Here is a 21788-nt window from a genome sequence, read left to right as displayed (position 1 = left end):
AAAGGCCTTTTCTACATCTAGGCCTAGGAGAGCTCTCGTATGTAGCGGGCTAGCAAGAATAAGGTGATGTTTGGTTAAAAGCATTGCATCTTTAGTCGAAAGTCCAGGACGGAAACCGATAAGTTATGCGGAAAAATATTTCTGTTTTCTACATACTTAGTCAGTCTATTGAGTATGACACGCTCCATGGTTTTGCCCAGACATGATGTGAACGATATGGGTCCTAGGTTATCTAGATTGAGTTGCTTGCTTGGTTTGGGAATAAGAATTGTGTTAGCAATTCTCCATTCCTTCGGATAATCACCGTTTTTTCAGAGTTCGTCGAAATACTCTGTTAAATATTTTATAGAGTCATCGTCCAGATTTTTCAACAGCCTATTGGAAATGCCATCTGGACCAGCAGCGGATCTACTGTTGAGGTCGTATAGGGCTGCGCGAACTTCGCTTTCTGAGAAGTCTTGATCCATAGGCTCACAGTCTTCTCCTGTATATTCAGGCTGGTCTGTACTCTCATTGCTATCCTTAAATGGTAACTACTTAGCTGCAAGCCGATCCAGAATGTCCTCCTCCGTTGTGTCCTGTCTCTCACGATGGACGAGTCGTGCTACTGCTGTTCTCCTATTAGATTTCGTGTCGTTCTCATGAAGCAAATGTCTAAGTAAGTTCCAATTTCCACCACGTTTGATTCGACCATCTATGGAATTACAAAGCTCCATCCCATTGTTGTTTCTGTAAATTTCTGGAGTGTTCTTCCATCTCCCTATTCAACAATGCTATGCGCTTCCTGAGTCTCCTGTTCAGCCGTTGAGTTTTCCATCTCTTTAACATAGATTGTTTGGCTTCAATCAAGTGCGCCAGCCTACTGTCCATGATTTCGATATCCTCCTCTGTGGTAATATCCTTGGTTGCCGCCTTTACATCTTCCCTGAGCTGAGTGGTCCAAGTTTGGAGTGTTTTCTTTTGTCCTGTCTCTGTCTCAGCTCTGCTTTACTTTGCTTTCCGAAAAAGATCCCAGTCAATGTAGTTAAGGTGCTTTATCTAATTACTGGGTGTTTCCAATAGAAATTGTAATATGTAATGATCACTACGCAAATCAATATTGGAGTTATTCCAGCGAGTGTTCGCTAAATTTGATACAAAAGTAAGGTCTGGGATGGAGTCCCTGCATGTAGATGTACCACACCTAGTGGGATAAGCTGGGTCTGTAATGAGGGAGAGATTAAGATCTGTAGCTAGGTGCCAGAGTCCATCCCCTTTCTTAGTATTCCAGCGATATCCCCAGGTTTGATGTGGCGCGTTGAAATCCCCTCCAATAATGAGTGGAGCGTGCTTAGTGACAGCCATAGCCTTATTAAGAAGTGCGCTGAAACTCTGTATCATGTCGCTAGGGCTGCTATAAACATTGAGACAAAAAGAGGCTTTGCGGTTTGCTTCTATTCCTTTTCAAAATTATTTCCACAAGTAAGTATTCTAATTTGTTTAGTCCAATGCGCAAATCGTGTTCTATGTATGGTGTTTTCTTATCTACGAGCGTGGCTAGCCCCCTACCCGGCTCTTTGCCCCTGCATGTCACTTTGTATCCGGATAGGCTGATCTCATCCGCCAAGGTTTCCTGCAGCATAATTATTTTCGGTTTGTATGGAGAGGTTTTTATTAACTGCATGCGAGGTGCTTTTTTGTGATAAAATCCTCGGCAATTCCATTGCCACACGGTAAAGCTCCCCCTGCTAGCCATTGCTTACGGAACCAGCATTACTTCTACCCGCTAGAGTACGCTTCGTAGAACCCCCCGACGCGCCAGGGAGCGATCTGACGCTTTCTGCTTCTGAGAGTAGGTATTCGTCGTCCTCGCCTTGCGCTTCTACTTGGGTAAGCCTCTTTTCAGCCATCAGTCTCCATTTCCATAACTTCTCAACTTTGAAGGTAGTTTTATCTATGGCATCTCTAAGTTGTTTAATCGCTTCCTTGATCTCTTCCAAAGCAGAGCACACTGTTGTTTCTACTGGGCTTATTGCCCGCTTTGGGGCTGGTGTGTTTTCTTCATCCTGATTGTTGTCATTATTCACCGGTTTGGCTATTGTTACTTTTTTGGAGCTAGTCTGCGAGTTCTTGCGAAGTTCTACAACCTGCTTAGTGAGTTCTTCATTTGCCTTTTTCAGATATGTTACTTCTTTAATTAGCTGTTCTATCCTGGCATCATTATCTCCGACCGGCCGTCCAGCACCGCTCTCTGCAGCCCTCACAGTACCTTTCACTTTGTCGGCCTAGGCTATTCCAGATGTCGTCTTGTCGCCAGGCGTCTGCCCTCCTTCTTCGAAGCGCACTTGCACTTCACGTGATCTGGAGCGGCTTCTGCCCTTCGACGGCGTGCGGCGTCTTGACCGTGCGGGGCTCCTTGAGCGCGTGCGCCCCCTGGTGCCCGTTTGGGCATCCCATTGCAGCTGAGCTGATGTTTCCCGCGATGCATTTTGGTGCTCTACTGGGTTTTGAGCGGTACGTAACTTTGGAAATATTGAGCCACTACAGATCAAACTTGGTAAGAATATATGTTTGTTTTAGGAGGAACGTACTCGTGACCAGTTTAAAGTTGCAGGTGTTTTAAACGCACCGTATATCATGATAAAATTATCATATTTGTGCTAATTGCGGTTATGGTTGCTTTCCGGGCGTATCTGCTGGAGAGGCCGCGGAAGTTCTGAAACGCTTGTCTACAGAAGACTACGAGAACTATGGAAAGGTAAAAGCTGCGCTTCTTCGCAAATACCGCCTTTCTGCCGAAACATTTCGACAGCGGTTTAGACAGGCAAAACGGGGCAGCGAGTCGCAGACTGAGTTCGCGTACGAGTTAAAGTCTCATTTAAAAGAATGGCTCAAAAGTGCAGAAGTGGATGGCAACCACGACAAGGTGCTTGAATGCATAGCACTGGAGCAGTTTTACCGAGTTCTTCCAGAAGAAGTTAGTCTATGGCTGCAGGACAGGCTCCCAGAGGTAGACCCAGAGAAGGCAGCGCAGCTCGTGGAGTAATATTACACGTACCGAAACTTCCAAGAAAAACCTATGCAGGAAGATAGGCTACAAAAAAAGGACTATTTTGTAAAGTGGTTTTCCCCTCGCAACCCAATTCTGGCTAATAAGAAATCATCTACGAGCGACGAGTTCAGCAAAGGAGTATCGACTAAGGTTGAGGTGGCGAGGGAAGGGCTAGCAGAGACGGCCCAGTCGGCTGGGGCAGCTAAAGCTAAGTCAAACGTAGAGCGCGCGTTCGTGGTCCGGAGACCAATTATCTGCTTCTGTTGCCACAAGGAAGGCCATATTTCCTCAAATTGCAAGGAGCGAATCGCGTTCGCCAGCATTATCCAGTCAGACGAAATTCTGAGCCTGCTCGAGCCATATATGCAGGGTGTCGTGGCAAACGTTTTGGAAAATGCGCAAGGCACTTCGCGATTCTGCCGCCACCATGGATGTTACTCATCCGTCCTGTGTTTCTCCCGGGGACTATACAGGGAAATGCGCCTGGATCAGACAAGTCTCAGAAGAGCAGAGCGCGTGCTTGCCAGTTGCCAGGGTAACCTTCGAGGGCGCTTTTGGAAGGTTGCAAACGGAGGCAGCCGTGAGTCCAAGTTTACCCGAACACTTTTCATATCTTTTTTCGAACAAATCGGAGCAGCTTTTAGGAAAGGCGGGCCGGTCGTTCTCTGCCAGTCTCGATTGCATGGCATTAACGCGATCGCGTTCACGCGCCCTCTCAAAGAAACGTGAAAGCTCATCTTCAGACGAGGAAATTGACAATGTAACATCCTCACAGCGGCAGCCTATGCCAGGCGATACGACTGATGAAAAGCAGAGGACTCAGACTTGTGATGGATCAATTACCGGATCAGTGACAGTGGGTGAGGAGCCTTTGGAGACTTGGGAAAACGGGGCGCCTAGGGCTGAAGTAGAAGGTTCACTGCTTAGTCCCGCATCCTTTTGCTGGGAGCAGCTTAGTAGGGTTGAACGAGAGGCGTTTATCGCGGCACAGAAAAGTGACCCTTCGCTAACTGTGCTGCAGGCTAATGTGAATGAAGGAGTGACCCGAAAGAACCTCTCGTTCTACACTAGGTCAGGCCTCAAGTACTGGAGATATCAGGATTCCAAGGGTCGGAAATACAACTAACTACTCCTGCCAGAAAAATACCGACCACAGCTTTTAGAGTTGGCGCATGGGAATGCTTGGGCGGGTCCCCTCGGTATGAAGAAGACAAAGGCTAGGCTAGCGCAAGATTTCTATTGGCCAGGATGCTGGAAAGAGGTTGAAACATTTGTTCAGTCACGCGACGCATGTCAGCGAGTTGGTAAATCTAACGACAAGTGGAAGGCCCCAATGAAATTCGCACCCATTATCACAGAACCATTTCGGAAGCGGCATACAAATGCTGACGGACTTAGCAGAGCCTTTTAAGCTGCAGCCTATGCGTATCCGAGAGCTTATCCTAGAAGTTAAAAGTTTTAATGCTACGTTATCATGTATACTCTTGTCTCTTCAGTTATTTTAGCACATTGAGGTTGATTGATAATCACTTACGACCCACACTTGAGTGAAGGTTATCGTAATGTTAGTGTCACCGATTAAAATAAGCTTCTGGATCACTCAAGAGCCTACCGCAGCCACTCGAATGGGCTATCATTGCAAACCAAATGACAGAATTTCACTCGGAGTGATACAGGGCAAAATATAAACTTTCTTCGATCGCCTCAGCTGTGCCTGGCCTGCCTGAATGACTGTTAGGAATTGCTTTACAAACTATTCTTTAGCTGTAAATTCTCTTTGAATGTGTCTTCTTTGAGAGCACTATTTGTAGAGGTCTGTATCCCGGGCTCTTTATCGGGTGCCTGTTTCGCGTTTAGTACAATAACCATAATTGTGCTGTTGAGAGCACAGACGGGGTTAGAGCGTTTGTTTTCATGGAGTTTGGTGTGGTGTTGTGGAGCGCATTGGGAGGGCGCTCGCTTTCGCCGAAGTGGTTGGCGTTGATTTTCGGTCACTCCTTGAGCCTTCTCTGTAGCTTTCTGCCCCTAAATACGTGCTACGTAAAAGTGTTTTTCCGAGCAAGAAAGAAGCCCGCGAATACACGCGAAGTGCCTTGAGTGGCCAGTCGCGCGACAATTTTGCGTGCGTTTGCGGGCTTCTTTCATGCTCGGAAAAACTTTTATGTAGAAGGTATTGAGCATCAGAAAGCTGTATCCGGAGTTTTTCATGTTGCTCTACAATTTTCTCATTGTCACTTTTCATCTAATTACAATAAGTGAGAAGTTAATTAATTAATCAGGACTAATTATTTAATTAGGCGGAATGAGAAAAACATTGTAATATCTCCAAACGACGGAAAATGAAATTACCTTTGTTTGTCCAGCTACGTGGCATTGGCACATATTTAAAACTCTGGCTAGAGAGAGAGAGAGAGAGAAAGAGCAAAGAGAGGAAATGCAGGGAGGTCAACCAGACGAGCGTCTGGTTTGCTACCCTACACTGAGGGAAGGGAAAGGGGGAACAGGAAGAGGAAAGCGGGATAGAGGGAACACTGTGTGCACGCAGGAAAGCGCCTGGAAATTCCAAGCAAGTGCTCTGCCGATACGTTAGGCTGCCGTCATTCTGCTGTCTGAAGCTAATCTTGGTGCTTCCCCATAGCTGGTGGTGCACGTTGAAGTCACCTTTTAAAAACCAAGGAGCCGGTGGTCGGCAGCAGTACGTTGCAGTACGTGGCAGTAGATTGTTAAGGTAAAGACCAGCCTTTTTACTTGAGTGCGAATAGAATTCTGCGGCTGAGCCATGATGCTCACTGAAGACTTGCAAGTACTGAACTGAGAGCATCCAGCACTTGCGCTTGGTCCTGACGGAATGAGCAGGTTATTTAAGAGCATTCGAAAAGTATTCATGAGGAACCCGAGTATCATAACCAACTGGCTAAAGTTAGCTGGGACACCCTGTATATAGATACGGCTCTTCTAAAGGGGAGAGGGGGCAAGGCGGGTGGGCGAGCCAACGATCAAGGGTGTGTTAGCGGCGAGGGAGTATAACTGAAAAGAAAGTTGTGCTATTCAACGTCGGTGGAGGAACGTGAGGTAGCGTCGTGTGTCAACCGGTTGACGTGTCAATGTAGGTTCTTTTTTTCCTGGAAGGCGCCTGGACGACAAGAGGGGGGGGGGGGCATTATCTGCTGTGTTGGAGGTCAGTGAACTAGCGTCTCTCTTAAAAAGAGGATAAAAGTAGCAGCAGAAAATGCTGCTCGTGGAAGCATTGGTTCTGGCGTCCGAGAAATATTCGTTACGACCAGTTATAGACCTGGTCTCAAATGGGAGGACAGCTGTAAATGTGCCAAGAACGATTTCTCGTGAAGCACTGGGCGCATACGTACTTGATCTGATTTAATGGCACTCGACACATAATCGCACTGTTGACTTTGCGTGACTGACGGAGACTGGAGTGGCGCTGACTTAAGCGTAACAGATCCTGTCTGGGGGAGGATGAAGGCAGGGCTGTCCCAGTCTGCACAGTGCGTCAGCTGGCAGTCTATGTAAGGCCGCGGAAGCAGGCCTACCTATAACCTGATAAATGATTTGTCGACACACTGCACACCACGAATACGCGCAAAAGGGCCTCGAGTGGCCAGTCGCGCGTCAATTTTGCGTGAAATCGCGGACTTCTTTCATTCTCGGAAAAAAACTTTTATGTAGCACGTATCGAGCAACACAAAACTGTATCGGGAGTTTTCCCTGTCACTCTACAATTTTCTCATTAACATTTTTCACCTAATTATAGTATTTGAGAAGTTTATTATTAATTAACGCTAATTATCAATTTAGGCGGACTGAAAGAAAATAATTTGAGCATCTTCAAGCGACGGCAAACAACATTATCTTGGTTCTGTTCAGCTACGTTGCATCCGCGTATTCTAAACTTTGGCTAAAGTTAGCTGGAACACCCTGTATATAGCTCCATCCGCCAGTCCCGTCCTCTATATACCTCGACGGCAGTGATTTGAGTTCAATTTCGGTCACCACCACGTAGCCCCAGCTACACATAGTCACAGCTGCCTGCTCTTAAAAGTGACGTTGACACAGTATACTCGCGCTGCATGGTCTTGTTTTTATCAGCGGAAAGCCTTAGTAGTTTTATACTCTCTCGTCGCGGTCATAAAGGTTTGTGAAAGTACACATCATTGCCGATTCCCCGTGATGTCACTTTCAATAAAAAGAACAGCACCTTTTTTTGCCTACCTAATGATAACGCCAATCGAAGTATAAATAGCAATAGCCGTTGCGGTAACTTCCTTAGCCCAACCTTACATACTGCTTGTAACCGTTAAGAAATTTGGGATCATTAGGCCGACAGGTTCATCTGTCTTGTCATGCATCAAACGAATAGGTGGCAGGGCTATAGCGCATACACTCGTGTAAGGGTCGCACTTGAGTATGAGCCAGCCCCTCAGCTTGGCAGCTCAGAAAGAAAGAAAAAAGAAATCTTGTCTGCTCTTGCATTCTGAGCGTGTGACGTGCAGGATCTTGGGGAATTGTTAATAAAAGCTTCAGCAAATTTATAGGCATGTCTAACGACATGGATGGCGTGCTGGGCTGCCGAATTAGAGCTGAGCAGTGCCGACAACGAAATCAGTGAAAACTAGAAGGGCACAACGTGTGTGGCGCGCGCGTGAACAAATGAACAATTTTGAAGACGACAGCGTTCGCTTTTTTGTTACAAAAACGATAACGGTGATTATGCACATCCGGAAAAATTGGACCAAAATGGCTCATCACCCTGCAAGAGCCTCACTTCACTTTTTGAGAAAAAGCAAGAAGAAAAAAGGTGGAGATGTCAACAAAACCAGCGTCCTAATCGCAAAAAAAAAAAAAATGCGGCCGTTACACGAATGTATACGGTAATAAAGACGTGAGAAAGTATGAGGATCCCGCCGTTTGTCCATGCTCAGTGAGTTCTTTGTGTCTTACCGGTGAAAAATGACAGACATTGTTTGCACGGTAAGAGATGCCAAAATATATCCATTAGCACTATGGTGGTTGTTTAATGGCTTCTTCGTGCGAACATTGCGTACTAATGGTGTTACCTGGGGCTTGTTCTCAGAAAGCATGTGCTTCCACCCGCTAACTCCTGCCACTTAAATTTACGTCACCTATTTCGTAATGCCGCTTTACAATTGTGAAAGTGTTCCCAGCTGAAACGACAGAGGGCTGAAGATGGATGTGGAATCGCTTAAACGTTCACACAAGGTGCGTGTGTGAACATGGCTAAATAAAGGTCGTGTAACGACGACGTTTTTCGGAGAAGGGTGCGTATTGATGCGATTCCCTTGCAAAATCGTAATGATTCATGGATAACTTTCTGCTCATCAGTGTGCATGGTTGCGTTGCCAGCACTGTTCTGGTTATCGCGCACACTAGCCGGGCAAGCGCAGTTAGCGCTTATGAGTGGAGCAACATAAAACAAGGCATGCGTTTTCACTTCCTGGGTCATTTATTATAAGGCCATTTTGCAACGCGGGGAAAGCTTTGAAAATGAGAAGTAATTGTTCCTTCGGCATTCTAGCAACCTTCTTTAAGTTTTGACAATGAATGACAATGCATATCGGGAAATATCTAGTTTACTAAAAGAAACCAATCAAATATTCATGGAGCAATTAGAAGTGCATATGTCCCTGCTTTTCAAGTTTTTATGCACGCGTTTGAAGTGCAGACTAAGATTTTGTCCGACATCCACATTTAAACGCTTTCTGCTGCAATCAAAAGTGGATTTCACTTTTCGCACCCAAGTTGTTGCACGTGTTTGTCTGCAAATTATTGAGGTCGGAGAAAATTTTCCAATTTAGCGGGGTTCTAGTGCGGCAAAGAAAATATCAGTGCGGAAGTGCTCACAAAAAATATTTATTTTCATCAAATGTGAAAACGAATCAAACTCGCAGTTATTTCATGTACCAAACGTTTATTTCGGATAAGTGGTGATCATTCCAAAAATAATCAGTCGCTCTTATTCCTGCTGAAATACGAAGCAATGAGAATGTCCCTGCATTTTACCACAAGACGGCTAGCGTCAACCTCCCTATATCTTCACAAAATAGTGGCAAAAAAAAAAAACTCTAAATGAAGGGGCCAATCTCTACCGTTGGCAACACTGTACGATGAACCATCTCCCATTAACACATTATGAAAATTATGGCAACTTAATACAGAAAGCAGCTAACTGCGAAGGGACGGGCAGGGGAAGGGGGAGGGTAACCAAGGCCGAAAAACTGTGCCGCCGAGCAGAGGGTGACCGACGCAGAAGTGAATTGCTGTATTAACATAGTTTTCATCAGCGCAGACGAATCAACTCGTCGAGGGTTTACCACACGCTGCGCAGTGCAAGGCCACGCGCAACATTGCGCGCAGCATCGCAAACGCGCCAATCTTCAGTCGGCGCGCCAGTGCATCCTGCAGGAACGATAGTGCAGGACACGAACGACCGAAAATTTGTAGTGGGAGGTCAAGTTAGCGATCCTATAGTACGCTGACTGCCCACGCCGTGAAAAGTGACGCCGGCGTGCATGAAAGCCAAGCCTATTGCTCTCGCCTGTTCGCACGACTGCATTATTTCCGATGCCAAGGTCGGCGCGACAGAATGCATGACATCGGAGCTCTCAGCTTCTGGACTTGGTGCAGCCCTAGAGGAGTCATGGTCGATTGCGCTGTTCCTTGGACAGGATTTCGAGCTCCTGGCAGGCAATATCCTGCCTGGTAAAGGCCCAGAAATCAGATAAAGTCCTTGTATTGGCTTTCAGTGTTTTCGTTGACGTTGTATTGCCCGAATAGAGGGCGAAATTTTCTTCTTGTATCTATAACAGATGCGTAATTTCTTCAACATCGACAAGGTTGACATGCAAGGCGGTTTACCCGCCTTGCGTGGGCCAATTGCGTAGCATTGCGTCAGCCGTTTTATCCGGCATCGCTTCGGGATGTCGACGTGTCGCTTCGTTCGCCTCAGAACGAATGCAGCCGTGAGCCGAAAAAAATGTCTTTGTGCTGCAATATTGCTTTTGGTGAAGATGTCTCGCAACAGCTGCCGGTTGCCCTTTACATGAAGGCCCGAACGGAACGACACGCACTTCTTCAGACGCCCAAATCCCACATCGAAGGCCATTCTACAGAAAAGCACCAAAACAGATTAAAGTAGGACAGAAGGATCGCGGGAAAGCAGAAGCGGAACGAATCACAAATAATGGGAGAGAAGCTGGCGCCTGACCACCGTCGCCTTTGGGGCGTCGCTCTGTTTTGAACGTGGTTTCGTTTTGACGGAGTAAACCAGGCGAAATTATTTAAAAGAAAAAACGGAAGCTTTCAAAAGACGGAAGAAATAACACCGTCGTCACAGCCAGATGTCACTCCGATCGAAGCAGACCGCGTCACTTAGAGGACTGAAATATAAGTGTGGCGTTCCGCGTAGAAATTTATTTACGGCACCCATTTTTAGCAAAAGCATATCCGGGGTATTTAATTTCTATTTTCATGGTAATGATGTGTTTAGTTCTTTTTCTTTTGTTCATTGAAAGCAGACGAACTTCCTACATGACCCACGAACAAAGAAAGAAAAAAGAAACGTAGTTTGTAGACTAGGCTGAATCTAATCTGATTTTACTCTTCCCTGAACGTCGCAATCATTCGAAATCTTTCGTTCTCAACTATAAGTGTGTATTTTGTCGTGAAATAACTTTCGCCACCTCCCTCCGTCGCCTCCTCACCCAAAGAAGTTCGGAAAAGTAAGCGGTCATCACCGTACCGCAGCCGAACACACGTAAGAAAGCGCATTTTTTAGAGGCGAGCATGAATGACTGGTGTTACATATACGGCTCAGATTCGAGAGCTTTTCTAATTTCTAATTTAAGAAGCGAACTCGCGCCGCTGTTATATATGCGGGTACCTGATGGATCAGTATGGTCACAGCAGAGTAAAATAAGAATGAAGGTCAACGCGTCTTTAAAAACAGCCTAGAGCTAAGTGATTGTAGTTTTAAAAAATTATTCGCCTATTCCTACTTTTCCCAGATAGCACGTTTATGAAAATGGAGCTTTCGAGCAGGAGACAAATCAAGGTAGTAGCTATGGGAGCAGTGAAATTAAGGCCCCGCCATCCATCACAACTACTTCCGTTGATTGTGCTCCCTCCTTCGCTGATGCGCAACCATTATATTGGCTGTTCAATAATCATTAAAAAGAAAGGCACAACGAAAGCTCTTCGTGAGTGGCAGTGATTTCCTCGAGAACACGGCAACGGGAAGTGAAAGGACGTCACTCCAGAACTAATCGCTCAATTGTACCAAGGGGCATAAACTGTAGGAAGAACCACCTGTTTTATCCTGCGTAAGATTTAGGCCATTTTGATCAAAGTAGCCCGCGAGATTCCATAGTTGAATTCACAGCATGCCTGAAAGAAAAAGAAACAAGTGTAGTCGAAAGAAAGTGTACACCGTGATCAACACCTACCGATTTTTTACATTTTATTCTTTTTTTTTTTGTTGCTTTCGTTCTTTCATTTTTTCGTTCTTTTTCTTTGCACACAGAAATGAGAAATCTAAATGATCGTAGCACTCGTTCCTAGCCGAGTATAGTCCCTCGATCAAAACTGAATGGCAATACCGAGAAACCACGTACCAAACTCCTCTGACGTCCCAATGGTGTTGTCATTGTTTTTTTCTTGTGACGTCGGTTTGTAGCAGCCCCTATGCGCCTTCAGCAACAAGAAAGAAGAATAGCCACGTCAGCATGTGATTTTACGAAACATTAGTTCGTTTTGTTCACGTGCGTGTAGATACTCTGGGCAGAAGGCATGTGTTATAAGAGCAAACAAAGGCTTCATTGTGGATACCACAGAGATCTATTCAACAGCTCTGTTTGCGTCCTACGACAAGTAGAACAAGGTAATTTGAACAGGAGTGGGAAACTGCATTGGCTTTTCGTTAATGTGACTGAAGAGCAAATACATAAGTAAAAGATGCACAGTGCGCTATCATTTTACTTTGGAAAACACCGCCATGTGTATAAAGGCTACATGCCATTATAACACCGCAGTTCTAACGTACGCAGGGGAACAAACGACTGGATAAAAAATAAATAAACAATACGACATCAGTACTACGCATATGAATGAAATCTAACAATTGATGTAAAAACAGTAAAGAAGACACACCAGTCATCACATAAGCGCAAGACACAATCGGTAATAAACAAATTCATGATAAGGCACATTTTACAAGATCTAACATCTGGCCATGTTTTCAACACATATGAGCTCTTTCTCTGGGGGCTTTGCGAACGAGGTACTGTCGCGTCCGTCTTGCTCGAAGTGTTAGAATATAATGACGCTTTTATGAAATAGTTGGATACATCAGCCTGTTTTGGAACTGGACGAAAGCCATCATCTATGCGGTCTTATTCTATTAAATAGCAGTGCATTTTGCGCCTAAAATAGTTTTTTTAGAACTACGGGCCTTAATAAGACTTCACAAGCAAGTTGAATGTGTGTGCATGTCTATGTTTGTATGTGCCGTTTGTATGTTTGTTTCATCCCGGTGTATATTGTATTTTTCACCCAACACCCACACTAGCATGCCATGCCCGTCAGATAGGCAAACACTTCCAGCTGTCATTCTATTGTGGCGAATAACTGTAAGACATTCCGAACCATTCTAAACTAACTAAACGGAAAACATTTCTCGTTAGGCAAAATCGATAGGCCGTGATCTCGCACATCACAGCTGCAGAAGGCCACACGAGCACTGCTACGATTTCTGAAGGCAACAAGACTTAGCGGCCGTTTGTGACACAGCGCTGAGAATTTTCACTATACGTCGGTGACATCAACAGTGAACTTCCTCTTCTCTCAATATCTTCGTCTCCTTTCCCTTTCCCCCAGTGCAGGGCTCCCAACCGGGCCAACGCCCCCTAGACAAGAAGGCCTGAGTGCTCGGCGAGTGACGTCACGGAGAAGAGGCCGGCGGCGCGCTTGGGCATACGGGTTGAATGAAAGGATCGCGGCTTTGTTCACCTAGCAGCAGTATGCTTCCATTGACCACTCCACACTTTTTCTTCAGTCGAAACTGCGGAATGAGCAGCAGACACCTTACGAAGCATTTATTTAGGGGCACAGATACAAAACAGCTTTGTAACGCTTGTGCAGGTACTGATGCCAGCAACTCTTTACAGCGTTGCGCTTTGTCGTCTTTGTAATGTACGTTTTTCGTGAATTATTATTATTATTTATTATACCCCATACTTCATACCTATTGCTTCAAATAAATTGAATCCATAACAACTTTTTCTTTCGTATTTTTGTACTTATGGTTTTTATGGCGCGGCAATGATGAATGTAACGCATTCAGCTTCACAATTGCGTATGAACAATCTTATTGGGGACACATGTACTTATTCCAATCTAGAGTATGCTTAAACGAATAAATTCGCTTTCGACGCACTAATTACCGCAGTCCACTAATTTACAACAACTCAAATAAGTTTAGAAAGGGGATATGAAACATTCGTGCAGCTATTTACAAGAAAACAGCTGCCTTATTGCTCAGAGTTTCAGTTTTTCTCTTCGTTGCCTTAGCACTGACATCCAATATTTTGTCATTCATCTTGCAGCAGTAGTTCTTCAATAAAAAAAAAAACTTCTGTACAGGCACTTTCTGTAATTGAGCAACTAACTTTCCCGTATCTTTCGAAAGTAACTATTTAAAGAAGTTCTGAACACCTTACCCTGGAGTGTGGTGATACAACGAAGTCTGCATGTGGTATCGCCCTAACCCAGGCACTCTGGGCTTCATCTTGCGGAAACTTGAAGACATGATTTTTCAGCCCCGATTTCTACATGTAATTGCTCCTGCAATTGGGCACGCAGCACTTATTAGGCATATCTTGGCATGACCCTGCACATTCCTGGGCAATGAAGACTCGCGGTGCACACAATCGCAAGCACAGCACAAGTGTTCAGACTACATGCACTGGTCAGGTCTAGAAAAAATGTGCGTTCGGAAGCATGCAACAGTATGGCCGAGCATGCCGGGACTTGTTTAACCCCGAAGCTATTCAAGGAGTGGCAGGGCTCCTGGAACTAATCGAATTGTTGTCGCCGCCGTCGTCCCTCGGTTTTCTCCGAATAGTCGGGATTAACAATTGTATAACTTCCGCGTTTCAGTTTCAACACAGGTACGCCGCTCGTACCTTCGCAGCACGCTGCACGGAACTTCTATGTAGATTTCTCTTGCATGACGTAGCTCAAGGGGGAAGGGTACGACCAGAAGGCCTTAAGTTCTCTAGAGGGTGCTGACCGGGCTCGGTCCTCGTTAACCTCCCTGCCTTTCATTTCTCCTCCTTACTTTTTCTGCCCCTCTCTCCAACTTTCATTAGAAACTGTCTCTCTTTTTCCTACAACTTAAGCATAGGATAGTACGTGCTACATCGTACTTTCCCCAAGACAGAGGAATCTAGCGGACACTCCGTTAATTTGTACCTGTGCACTTTAGGGCACTCAACATTTTGCTGTGCACTACGACTATGTAATCTCACACAGCTTCGCCGTGTTTGTCCAGAGTCCCCAAAAGAACAAATTTCTCACTGGCACACATAGAAACGTTACAGCATGGACTTTCGTGTGTATCCAGCTTTACTGTTGCGCTGGCGGCGTTCAGCGCGCCACTGATTGCCATTGATGCTCTCAAATGAGCACTTCTGAACGCAAAAACATTCTTGTATGAATTAATACTAAACGTAAAAAATCTTCTGTATACGTGTGGAAAATCTTTGGCAGTGTTGGTGAGCCATTTTCTTAAAGCAGCAATCATTGCACTTCCCGCTTGCAGGAGTGTTTTGAGGGCTCCGTTGGTAATTCCGAAATGTCATACGGCGCCTGCAATGAAATTACAGCTTTGTTTTCAGTGTGCTTTGATTTAAATTATCGGGTTTTGCGTTCCAAAACCACTATCTGATTATGAGGCACGCCGTAGTGGGGGACTCCGGAAATTTCGATCACCTGGGGTTCTTTAACGTGTACTTAGATTAAAGTACACGGGTGTTTTCGCTTTTCGCCCCCATCGAAGTGCGGCCGCCGTGGCCGCGATTCGATCCCGCGACCTCGGGCTTAGCAGCACAACACCATAGCCACTAAGCGACCACGGCGCGTGGTCAGTTTTGGTTTAACGCAATCTTTAATCTGTTTTAGCTTGAAATACTTTGTACTTCGCAAACGCCGACTGTTCAATATCTCGGGGACAATGGCAAATAACGCGTTTGATAGCTTCCTAGTTGCCGCAGTGGTCACACGCAGCACTGTCTTCCCTTTTAACGCGGAAAGGAAATGATTTTGTAAAAGCGACACTAAGCTACCGTCAGTAAAGAATCGTTGTCTTGGGTCGGGATAGTCCATGTGGAGTACGAAGTTGAAGACAGGGGTCCAGTCGATGCAGACATGTGGGTCTGCTGCGCATCGCTGTATCGCATCGTTGTAGCAGCAGCAGTTGCATTCTCAAGCACGCATCTAAGCAAACTTCCTTGGTTTCACAGGCTAGCTGCATCGGCTGTCCCTTGGATAGCTGCGGTGACTACCTGGCTGGTCATCCTTGCATCGTACACGTGCCTGCGCGGCACTGACTACCCTGCTGATCTCGGCGCGCACTCCGCTGAAACCACCCCCAAGCTGCACTCTACGCAGTCCGGATTCCTGCCATAAAAGCCGTCCCGACGAGAGCATCACTATTGTAGCAGCAGCAGTTGCATTCTCAAGCACGCATCTAAGCAAACTTCCTTGGTTTCACAGGTCGGTTGCTTTGATTACTCTCGATATTTTTTTAGAATTTCTCAAGTCCTGCAACTGCTGCTGCTACTGTTGTTGCTGCTATCGTTTTTCTCTGCTTTTGTGCTCACATTGTGTTCACTATTTAGCCGTCCTCGTAATGCGGACAAATTCTGAACTTTGTAAGCGAATGGACGAGCTAGAAGCTATATTCAAACATCGGTTGAATGAATTAGTAGACCGGCTTGTTATTAGCATAAAAACTAAGCTTCAGGACACAGGATTAGACGTCGGTGCAATGAGAACTGAAGTTGGTCGCATGGACGACAGCCTAAAGCTTCTAAACGAAGTAGTCGAGTCAACCCGATCTCAACAGCTTGAGTTATCTGCGGCAAACCGCGTTCTGAAAGCAGAAAACGACGCCCTTCATAGGAAAGTGACTGACCTTGAGCAATACTCAAGATTAAATAACTTAGAAATAAAGGGGGTGCCCTGTACCCAGGGGGAGGATTGTACCGCAATCCTGACTGCCATCACCGACAAAATCAACTGCACAGTCTCAGCCACAGATGTCGACACAGTTCATCGCGTACCAGCAAAGTCTGGTCAAAAGAATATAATCGTGCGGTTTTGCTCTCGATCAAAAAAAAAAAAAAACTGAATTCATGAAGAAGGCGCGAAAGGCCCGACTGAATACCCGAAGTATAGGGTTTTCAGGAGAGCACTCGCAGGCGATATTCATCAATGAGCATCTATCGTCAGACAATAAGCGTTTGTTCTCCAGGACGCTTGCCTTAAAGAAGGAAAAGGGTTGGCAGTTCATCTGGACGGAAAACTGTCACATCAAAGTGCGGAAATCTCCCGATAGTCGGGTATTTCGCATCGCTTCTGATTCTGATCTATCTATCATTACCTAACTTTGCATAAGCCTTCCAACTTTAAATTTTTAAATTCTGTCCAACGGCTACGTACTTTTTACCTGAAAAACTTGAGGCTTATTTTTCATCGCACTGCCGTTCACTAATCCATTTCAAGGCGCGAAGTCTGCAAAAAAACATGGATGGCATCACAAATTTTTTATCATCTACCCGTCATAATTTCTCTGTTATTTGCGTTAGTGAAACCTGGCTCTCCGCATCCCACAATAACTTGTATTGCTTTCCCTCGTACTCAGCCGAATACTGCCACCGTGATAAAAGTAATCATGGTGGGGCTGCTATTTTTGTGTCCTCAGAGTTGCGTTTTCACAGGCGATCTGACTTGACACTCAACGTGGCGAACTGTGAATCTGTCTGGGTCGAATTTGATGATACATTCTTTTCACAAGATAAGAAAAACCTAATAGTTGGCTGCATCTATCGTTCACCCTCATCATCTGGAAGCGCGTTTTGCTTAGCCCTAGGTAATTTGCTACATAATTTAACATTCGAACAGAAAAATGTCATTATCATGGGCGATATTAATATTAACCTTTTAGATACATCCAACACATTACCTAATGATTACGTTAGCTGCCTCAATGGGTTCGGATATGAAAACCTAATTACTCTTCCAACTCGTTGTCCCACAGATAAACAGGGCACGCTTATCGACCACATAGTATCCAATCTTCTTACTAACCCTGACTGTGGTGTTCTCGAAGCTTCAATAACCGATCATTACCCAACATTCGTGCGCTTAACTTCTACTGCTGGCACTACCGATGCAAGCTTCACCAGAAAGAAGTTTAATTGGTCAATTTTTATTAAATTAATTGCCGCTGCAGACTGGTCCCCAGTAATGGCATGTGATTACCCTGAAACTGCCTATAATACATTCTCACAAATAATTTCTAATGCTATTTCAGATTCCACGGTACTAATGAACTGTAAAAAAACGTTTTCAGCTCCTCGTAACCCATGGTTATCCACTAGTTTGCTAAATTGCTTAAGGAAGAAAGATAACCTTTACAAAAAAACAAAGAAACAGCCATTTAACACAGCACTTCACGAATGGTATAATAAATATTCTAACTTACTAGGAAAACTACTCAAACAGGCTAAAACGACGTATTATGAAAATGAAATTAAGTCTGCAGGTAATGATGTCAGAAAGCAATGGAAAGTATTAAACTATTTTTTAGGTTGGTCGAATCATAATTCTGAAATAACTGTGATACAATCGGGGGATCTTCTCTTTGATAATCCCTTGGACATTGCAAAAACTCCTTCATTAATTCCTTCTGTGCTGATAATGAAGAGTGCGAAGATTCATTCACCGAGGCTTACCCCCGTGTGCCACATAGCTTTTTCCTTCATCCAGCAACCCCTGAAGACATAGTCAAAGTCATTTCCAGTCTAAAAAATACAAGACCTGGTCGCGATAACTTCAGCCCATCTCTCATAAAAACGATAGTGTACCTAATATCTGATATATTCTGTCACATAGTGAACCTTATCTTTAAAACAGGAATCTATCAAAGTTCTTTGAAGAAAGCCAAAATAATCCCTGTATTCAAGAAGGGAGATAAGCGTCTAACAGCTAATTACCGCCCCATAGCTATACTTTCATTCTTCAGTAAAATTATCGAAAAACTAATCGTAACACGCTTATCAAGCTATTTATCAAAATTTTGCATCCTATCACCAAATCAATTTGGGTTTCGGGAAGGTTACTCAACTGATTTGGCATTAATATTTCTAACAGACAAGATTCGGCAGGCAATTGACACTGGAAATTTCGCTGGCGCATTATTTATTGACCTTTCTAAAGCATTCGATTCACTTGTTCATAACATCCTTTTTGCTAAATTAGACTCTATTGGTATAACTGGCCCGGCACTGCAATTACTACGTAACTATTTGAAAGATAGAGAATACGCTGTATCAATCTCCAGCACTTACTCGCACCCTAAAACAACTAACATTGGTGTACCACAAGGATCTATATTAGGGCCTCTCTTGTTTTTAATATACATTAATGACCTCCCAAAGGACCTAAAGTCCTCTGACTGTATCCTTTACGCTGACGACACTACCATCTTCTCCTCAGACAAAAGTCTTGATTCATTGATGTGTAAGCTTAATCACGACGCGGCAAATATTGTAACCTGGTGCCAACTAAACAGACTACACATTAATATTGCCAAATCTAACTTCGTGATCTTCTCAGCTAAACAAAAACATATCTCAGTGTATCCATCGCTAACCTTTGCTTCCAGTGCACTTTATCCTACTGATAGTGTACTGTTTCTTGGCGTCATATTAGATAAACACCTAAAATTTGACGAGCATGTTTTATCCTTAACAAAGAAGGCAGCCTATGGAATTGGAATATTAATTAAAGTTCGCAATTTCTTTAATATGAAGACACTCAACTCCCTCTACTAGGCTTTTATTGACACGCATATTAATTATTGCATATCATCATGGGGAAACACGTATCCCACACATTTATCTCCACTACAGCATACCCAAAATCAAGCAATTCGCATCATAACACGTAGCAGCTACACATCGGAAGGATCTCCATTACTCAGATCTAACGGCATTTTATCGTTACAGAAACTAAATAAATACTCACTTGGAATACTTGTTTATAAATCTGTTAACGGAAAGCTTCCATTCCCTATAATTACTACCAGCCAGTATCCATATTCCACGTCTACCCGTTTCGCTTCTACCAACAGCTATTTACTACCAAAACCTAGAACTAATTATGGTAAATTTACTACTCATTTTTCAGCAACACTACTTTGGAACTTATTACCGTGTCATACTAAGATATCCTCTCACTTTTACACATTCAAATCAAACCTTCGTAAATTTTTGCACTCAATATAACAATTTGATCGTTATCATTTTATTAATAAGTGCTTTGTGTCGTTAAATATTTTACAGCGTAAGCTAGTGACTAACTTAATATGGTGTCTTTTGTGTTTTCATAAAGCTGCTTTGTATTTATATATCCTACTCATTTGTAATGGGAGGTCCCCTGTACAGTCTCTTGGCTATGGGATCTCCCTCTGTATGTATGTATAATCCCCATTTGTAACCTTATTATTATGCAAATAAAGAACTCTTGAACTCTTGAAAAAATAAATAAATAAAGAACTCTTGAACACCTCTCCAAACAGGGGGATATTTTCCCGAAGAACAATTATGGCACTTAACGCAAATAATACGCACGAGCGCACTGTTAACTCGAGCCAATGGCGCGAGGGAAGGTAATGGTCGTGCGCTGTCAGTGTCAGCAAAAAGAAAAAAAATTAAATTATGGTGTTTTACGTGCCAAAACCACTTTCTGATTATGAGGCACGCCGTAGTGGAGGACTCCAGAAATTTCGACCACATGGAGTTCTTTAACGTGCACCTAAACCTAAGTACACGGGCGTTTTCAATTTCTACGCCCATCGAAGTGCGGCCGCCGTGGCCGGGATTCAATCCCACGACCTCGTGCTCAGCAGCCCAACAACATAGCCACTGAGCAACCACGGCGGGTTGCAAAAAGGAAAGAGAAACAAAACATTCACCTTCGAATGGCACACATGCTTTCAATTGGGGACAGATACTTGCACTGTTGCCATGACCGTGACTAGCCCACAAAAAACACAAATTTTCGGCGCAGGATCCCTGTTCGGAGTAGTTCCGAATTTTTCAGAATTTCTCGCTTCTTGTTATCGCAAAAGCGTAAAAAGTACTTAAAAAGGATATGAAAAAAATTTCTTCATATGTTCGGTAGACACATTTTTGAAAGGTCTTCAGCTTTTTTTAGCCCACTATGGTCGAGTTCTTCGTTGCCGGCAAGGTATTTCATTGTGCAAGTTTTAAATCTTCTGCAAGTCAGAAGTCGTGATTTATGAAATATACTGAAGTGCTGGATACTGAAAAAATTACGCATCTGCAGGACTACAGAAAGGTTCGTGTCTTTGTTTTCTCCGCTTTGTCAGAGCCCGTATGTATCATGCTGTTGCAACGAAAATTGGAGTGCGGGCTGTCGCCTAAAAAAAGGAGGTATCACGAGATCGCATGCATACAATTCGTTCCTTTAGACCCGAGCTCGTCACGAGACTTCGAAACCCAAGGAAGGTGATGGTGGCCACAATAAATTATTTTCTCATCGGGCGCAAGGACCTGCAGTGGTGTCACCCAGTACCGGGGCCTAGGTCACGTGTCAAGGAGCATCATCCTTTGTGCTGTCCGATGTCTCACTCTCCCCTCATATAACGGAACGATGCAGCGAGTGTAACAATAACAGAGCCATTATGGAACAATGACAGGGAAAGGAACAATAAATGTTCCTCTCATATTCACGCGCTGTTCCGCTACCTTCTTTTCTTAGTGTAACAATCTTGCGCGGCTTTAATTTCATTATCTGTTTATTTTGGGCTCATTGTAACTACTATATGCTACTGTTTCGTGAGCGCTCTGTGTTTTGTTCCTCCAATTCAAATATTGTTTGGTTTGGATGTCACTTTATATAATCCTATCTTGAAAAAAATTTTTAGCGCGTGTATACATCCCGCCGCTATATTTCTCCTCGAACGAATATAGGATGGTGTAATAAATCAACAAAAAGCTATTCCGGTGACTGAATCCTCGTGGTACTCGGTGTTACGAAGGCTAATAACCAAAACGGACGAAGCAACAATAATACAAATATACACCGCCGCAAATATGCACACGCTTCAAGGATTAAGTTGGTGCGAGCAATGCTGAAAATGTGTTCCTGTAATAAAACTTTACTTCAGTGTCTGCGTTTTCGTTCTTAGTTGACAAAGTTGTATTATTCTATTGATCGCTTAGTCGTATGCACGCCGTCATATGCAGCGTTTTTCGCCTTGTGTCACCCTTGAATCACCTGTTAATAATAAGATTTTCGAACTTATTGTGTCCTCCTGGGTTTTGCCTCATTCCTTTAGTGTGACATGGATATCATTTAGGTGTTGTTGGCTTCATGATTTGACTCGATAGCGAATTTCTTGCAAGGATAAGACCAC

The 21788-nt window shown here is 44.1% G+C and overlaps 1 long non-coding RNA gene across 1 annotated transcript in view; it reads left to right on the top strand.

Moving 5' to 3' along the window:
• LOC142571958 (uncharacterized) overlaps positions 1 to 21488 on the top strand; it is a 126501-nt gene extending 105013 nt beyond the window's left edge. Inside the window, exons 2-4 of the long non-coding RNA XR_012825984.1 lie at positions 12938 to 13078; positions 15583 to 15835; positions 20841 to 21488. This is a non-coding gene — a long non-coding RNA (uncharacterized LOC142571958). The remainder of the gene's footprint in view (positions 1 to 12937; positions 13079 to 15582; positions 15836 to 20840) is intronic.
• Positions 21489 to 21788: the final 300 nt, after the last annotated feature.

The sequence above is a fragment of the Dermacentor variabilis genome, chromosome 1 (assembly GCF_050947875.1).
Source record: "Dermacentor variabilis isolate Ectoservices chromosome 1, ASM5094787v1, whole genome shotgun sequence".
Lineage (NCBI taxonomy): Eukaryota > Metazoa > Arthropoda > Arachnida > Ixodida > Ixodidae > Dermacentor > Dermacentor variabilis.
The sequence above is the reverse complement of the archived record's forward strand: the minus strand, read 5'-3'. Positions and strand labels throughout refer to the sequence as shown.